Source organism: Polyodon spathula, chromosome 20 (genome assembly GCF_017654505.1).
Source record: "Polyodon spathula isolate WHYD16114869_AA chromosome 20, ASM1765450v1, whole genome shotgun sequence".
NCBI classification, from domain to species: Eukaryota; Metazoa; Chordata; class Actinopteri; order Acipenseriformes; family Polyodontidae; genus Polyodon; species Polyodon spathula.
Genome location: NC_054553.1, coordinates 12,061,088 through 12,067,087, shown reverse-complemented (window position 1 = coordinate 12,067,087; position 6,000 = coordinate 12,061,088). Strand labels below are relative to the sequence as shown.

Genomic DNA, 6,000 nt, shown 5'->3' with positions numbered 1-6,000 from the left:
ACACAAATGGCAGCTGCACACCCTAGTTCAGTGGTTTTCCAGTGGTTGAAATAATGACAATGAGCTGAAACAACATTAGACAACTACATAGAACACTCATAATAGAGAATTGAACAGGACAGAAATGAAATATAGAATGTAGGTGGGCAGCATTGCTTTAATGTGACAGACTTGGGTCTGATTAATTGACAGGCGCTTCAATTGCCATTTTGTGACGTCAGATTTGAAAGTGTTTGCTAAAAAAATAAGAATCAAATCCTAAAAAAACTAATGTTTATGATAAACTAGAAAACTGTTTCACAAAGCCTTAAATAGTTCATTTTTAAAGATTTTTTTTTTAAATAATTCTGGTTATTGTTTCCCTTATAAAAATGTCCCACAGTAAAAGCATACCGAAGTGTAACAAAGCATTGTGAAAGCATAGGTAAGCATTACTAACCATGGTAACCTATTATTATTATTATTTATTTCTTAGGAGATGCCCTTACCCAGAACGACTTACACTTGTATACAAAAAAATATTTATCAGCCTGTGGTAAATGCTTAGCATACCATGGGAAAAGCTTTGAAGAAATACTGTGGTAAACTTCTACAAGTGCTACCAGACTCCGAGTGGCTAGTTAGTCCAAAGCTACTGCTGATCAGGGTCTGTGGAACCAGCGAAGAATGTGTACCAGTCTTGGGGCTCACAGCTGCAGAAACACATTTTGGGGGAAAAATAAAGCATGAGCAGGCGTTCTACTCTGGGGTTAAATCAATGCTGGGGTATCTTAAGCAGTATGTGACAAAGTTTGCATTATTGCAACAGAAGAGGAAATATATTAAATAAACACTATATATAGTTATATGTGAGATGATTACAGTATATACCGGTCCATCAGAAGGGCATTCCAAGAGGCAGTGTTGCAGCTGGTGAGCACACATAGTAAGGGAATGGAAAGCACATATTGTGCATTAAGTGGTTTATCTACATTTTCTTAATGTCAAATTTGTTACAGGTTTAATATCCTATTGTGTGAGATCTCTAGCATTCTTTATTATTGTTTCTGCTTAGATCTTTATTCCAGGGGTACTAATACCAACCGCAGGGGTTGCTTCTGAAAAGACTCCTCAAAACTGAATTTCTCAAGTGAAGTGGTTTCAGAAATAATGACTAGGGCCGTGCAACTGTGAATTAGTAAATAGAAAATCGCTACAAACAATATTTCCATAAAAGTATTTTATTATCTATTTATACATGCACATCTGCCTACATTTATGTTCCACATGGTATATACAGTATATATATATACACACACACACACACACACACACACACATACGTTATACCACTTTATATAGATAACCAAAAATACTTACAAGCACTTTAACCAAAAATGTATACAACCATTCCTTTAAAAAGACATATACTGAGTTATTATAAACTGCAGGCCATACATACATATTCGTTAGAACTTACGGTATACCTGAAAGCTGCAGTGTCCTTTTTCTTCAGCTTAAAGAAAGAACCATTTCAACAGTACATCAAATAAGAACGTTCAATACAGAAAACGCTAGCAAACTTTACCTTGAAAAGCCACACGCCTACATCATTGAACATACAAGGGGGTTATTGGGATTGAACAGCAGTTCTGGAAGAAGTGTATTTCCTGAGGAATGAGATTTGGCAGGTGGCATTTACACGCCACAGTTGTAAATAATAGGGGGCGCTAATGTACACTAAGTTGCATTAACTTGCCAATGCAGTGTATACAAATAGACAGCTGTCGCTGTCAGCAACCAGGCAGTGTGGGGAAAAAATTCAAAAGAGAAGCAGTGTGCTTGGTTATATAGTGTGTTTTAGGAGGAGGTTGTTTGATGAGCTGGTATTTGTACCTAACAAAATAATTCTATAAATCCATTTTGTACTTCCACTAACTACATAGATCTCAAATGTGCAGTTTTGAAAGAAACACACATTCTAGCATGTTTAAACATGATATCTGGAAGCTCTTTTGTTTACCTTATTCCTGGGTAATTTGCTTGCACCTGTGGGTCATTTCACCTCAGCAGTGTCTTCTGGGTCATGTTACTGACTGAAAGTATGTCAGTCAATAGGGGAAGCAACTGATTTCTTATTGGCTATAAAATAAGTCAGTAAAGGAGTGGGGACAATTTCACCCTCTAAGTGAACAGTCCCAGAAAGTGCACAACAACCTAAAAGCATGGCTTGTAAACAAAGATTTCTTTAACCTCTAACCTTCAACCAGATCACATGTTTTAAAATGAAAACCGATGTTTACTAAAACATGGCTTTCTTTCAAAACTGCACATTAGAAGAATGAATGTAAATGGCGGAGACATTTCATGGAAATATTTTGTTAGCTACAATTGCTTTAAAAGCTGGCTAGACAAAGTTTTGCTGTTAATCCTCTAATAGGAACCGAATGTGCAATTATGAGCTGAATGGCTTCCCCTCTTTTGCAACTTTTCATATGTTCTTATGTGAAAGCAAACAGTGTTCTCTACTGTTGCACTTTAGCCAGAAGTGACCCCTGCTTGTGGTATGCTGAGCTGTGCGGTTGTGAAATAGTAATCAGAGGCAACTGTGTGTAATGCTTTTGGAAAACTCTCCTGAATTCACCTGAAATACAAGGGATATATTGTGAATTCTCAACTAAAACAGCAGGGGACAAACAAGAAACTAACTCATCGGCAGCTCTTTCAAATTCCTGCTTACCTTACAAAATAAACCCTTCCAAGATAATGATAATATAAACCACATTTTATTTGCAAGCCAAAAATTTGCTTCCTGGTTCCTGAAGTCACATGATACTGTGACCTTTCAACTTTGTTGGCTGAACCTGCCTCTATACAAAAGAGATGAATGGGTACAATCTCTCATGATTTCTCAGAAACCAGGAATATACTGCACATGTTTATACTACGCCTCTTTAGGACTGTGTAATATTTCTTGAATAATCTATGGTAATTGGAACAGGAATCCTGTCCTTTGCCATATATAATTTCCATGGTTACTATGGAAATAGTCAAACACCAAAACTCACTATACAGGCCAGTCAAGGTGAGGCAGCTGTTTCGCTGTGGTTACCTTAAACACGCTTTTAATGGATAATAACACATTCTAAACATTATGTAGGAATCTTAAGGATTGTTTTTTGTAAGGGTTCCTTCAAAATCTCACCAATTTAACGGATTCTGAATTTAACATAACATTTACAGAAAGGGATACTGCACCTCTGAATGCAGAATACTGCAGCTTTACATTTGCTTCTGCAAATGCATCGAAAGATACAAGCAAATACAAAAACTTTGTTTTTTTTTCCCTATGTAGCAGAAGACAGATTGCTCAAATTCATTTTATATTCAAACATATTTTATTCTTTAACTAGCAGTGGAATATTCTGTACACTTTTCATAACACTAATGTTGGTGATTATGTCCAGTGCTTATGTGGTGTATTCATGTGAAATGTTAAAGATGAAGCAAACTAATGCACAAGGAGCATGTAATAACAGGTTAGGAGGGGTGGGTGCAGGCAAAATAACTCTTTCCCTGAAAAATAGACATTATTTCTATATATATATATATATATATATATATATATATATATATATATATATATATATATATATATATATATATACATACATACATACACAATGAGTAAGGGTGGGTAACACTGTGTTCTTGTTTCTTCCAATGAATGTATTAGTTACACCTCCTTGTACGGTCTGTTTTACCCTTGTAGTTTTAAAAATAAAAAGAAGTTTGGTGGATATTTATTTATTCAATAAGAATTTCTAAAGTTGAATTCAAAAGCACAACATAAATATCAAATATGTACTGCTGCTTTAACTGTACATGTTTTGAACAATATTACATTCTAATCATTTTCTCTATTTTGGAAACCACCTGTGCCAGTAGAATCCTTTAAGATCATGTGACCCACAGAAGAGGAAGTGATTAGGTACCAGGAAACACCAGCGGGTTTTACTCTATGGCATTAAAATTGAAATAACTACATAGCTGTGAGTACCAGGAAACACAAATGTATGATCAAAAAATAAATAAATAAATAAATTATCGTCAACACAACGAAAGGGGGAAGAGATAAGGTAGATCATACGAATACAAAGTATGAACATTTATTTGAAAGCCTTGGTTTAATTATTATTAGTCCTCTAAACACAGGAGTTTATTCCTGAATAAAACTGCAGATTTACCTTAAGAAAAGAACAGAAGAATTAAAAGAATTAAAAGAACAGACAGCAGGTGTGTTTATTTCCATTTAACAGTTAGTTTCTGCGCTAGCTTCACAATGTTAATCCAACCATCAGTCCAATACGAATTCATGCACTTCCATGACACATTTTGGTGTGTACTGTTCATTAAAAACAGTCTCCTTTTAAGTATTAATTATTACCTTGAACAAATGCTTAACTATTACAGTAATTTAACATCAGATGCTACTTACAGCACTGGGCTATTTGTATGACTATAGTTATACACAGATAAGCTTGCAGGAATAAATGCTTAATTGATTGTACTAAGTTACCCTGTTCTTTGTTCCTCTTGGCTACTCAGCAGCTCATTTTATTTTGTGGTGAGCATTTGACCAGCTGACCTGGTATGAATCCATATGGTTAGTCTGCATGGGGACAAGAATGCATGAGCTTATTTGACTTTATAATACACCTCGGTATACAAGAAAGTAAAATCAGAAAGGTCTCATGCCTGCCTAGCATGTATGCAGTCTTCAACTCAGGCATTCAGGTTTTTACTGTAGGTGGCTGAAACACAAACCTTCCACGTTTCTGAAAGCAATCATCCATAATTTGAAAAGAGTCAATCAAAATTCTCAAGGTAAAACTACAAGAAGCTAAGTCAGGTAGGCAAACGTTTTGGCTTCTTCAGTGTACCTGAGTCAGAGCAATTTAGCATTGACTGACTTTCTGGCAATAAGGAAGTTGATCTGCCATTAAGAATTTAGCATTGCACATGTACTTCTAGTCTTGTCTTTATTGTCATTTAGTTTTGTATATGTTCTGACAATCGCTCCCACAATAACACCGTGCAACGCCTTACATATGTGTTTGAATGGTGGATTTGAACTGACAATCCTCGGGAGGTTGCTGACTATGGCAGTGGCAGTCCTGAGGCCTGGTTTGAAGCCCTGATCCCTGCTGTCTCAATCAGACCACTCATTCTCATCCAGCTCCGAGTCGTCGTCTGACTCGCTGTATTCCACGGCAATGCGGCGTGCCAAGATGGTGGCCACATCGTTTGCCACCGGCTCCTTCTTTGCCTCCTGCTCCCTCTGCTCTTGAACTTTTCTCAGCTGAATACCTGGAGGGTGGAGAACGTTTTGTTCATTAAAGCTGAAAATGTTACACAGGGTGGATGTCACTTGGGATGTAAGTCCACTTGAAAATTCCAGAATATACTAGAATATTCTTTACAAAAGTGTCCCATAGTAAAAGCATAACAAAGCATACTGAAAGAGTGATAAAGCATAAATAAGCATTATAATTCCCAGGGAGGTATGGTAAACTTTTATAAGGGATGTGGTTCAGATTTTCCTAGTTTCTACAAACTTCTGCAAGGAAAGATTCATTCCCCAGTTAACTAATAACTCAGCTCTACAGCACCCCTGGAGACTTCAGTCAATCAGTGCCAGTTTCGCTTGCTGTATGCTGTGACTCATCATAATGAAATCCATCCACGATGTCCACCATACCATATTGAGCTTCTACCGTGCTTTATTCTTAATATCGGTATGGCTGACTACTTGACAAAATCATACCTGTGAACTTGTCTTAGCAACTTACAAAAGTGGTTCTCTTGACTAACCTTTTCTCTCTTTTCAATAAAAATGTAAATTATCCTTGAATTTTGAACCTAAGCAGTACACAGTACACCCTCGCTATAATGGTCTTCATTATAACAAACCTTCAGCTATAACAAACCTTGCCCCTGTACACACAGGATGCCACCTCC

The 6,000-nt window shown here is 36.5% G+C and overlaps 1 pseudogene; it reads right to left on the bottom strand.

Moving 5' to 3' along the window:
- Positions 1 to 1,248: 1,248 nt before the first annotated feature.
- The window catches only part of LOC121295171, a 44,086-nt pseudogene continuing 39,334 nt past the window's right edge, over positions 1,249 to 6,000 (bottom strand).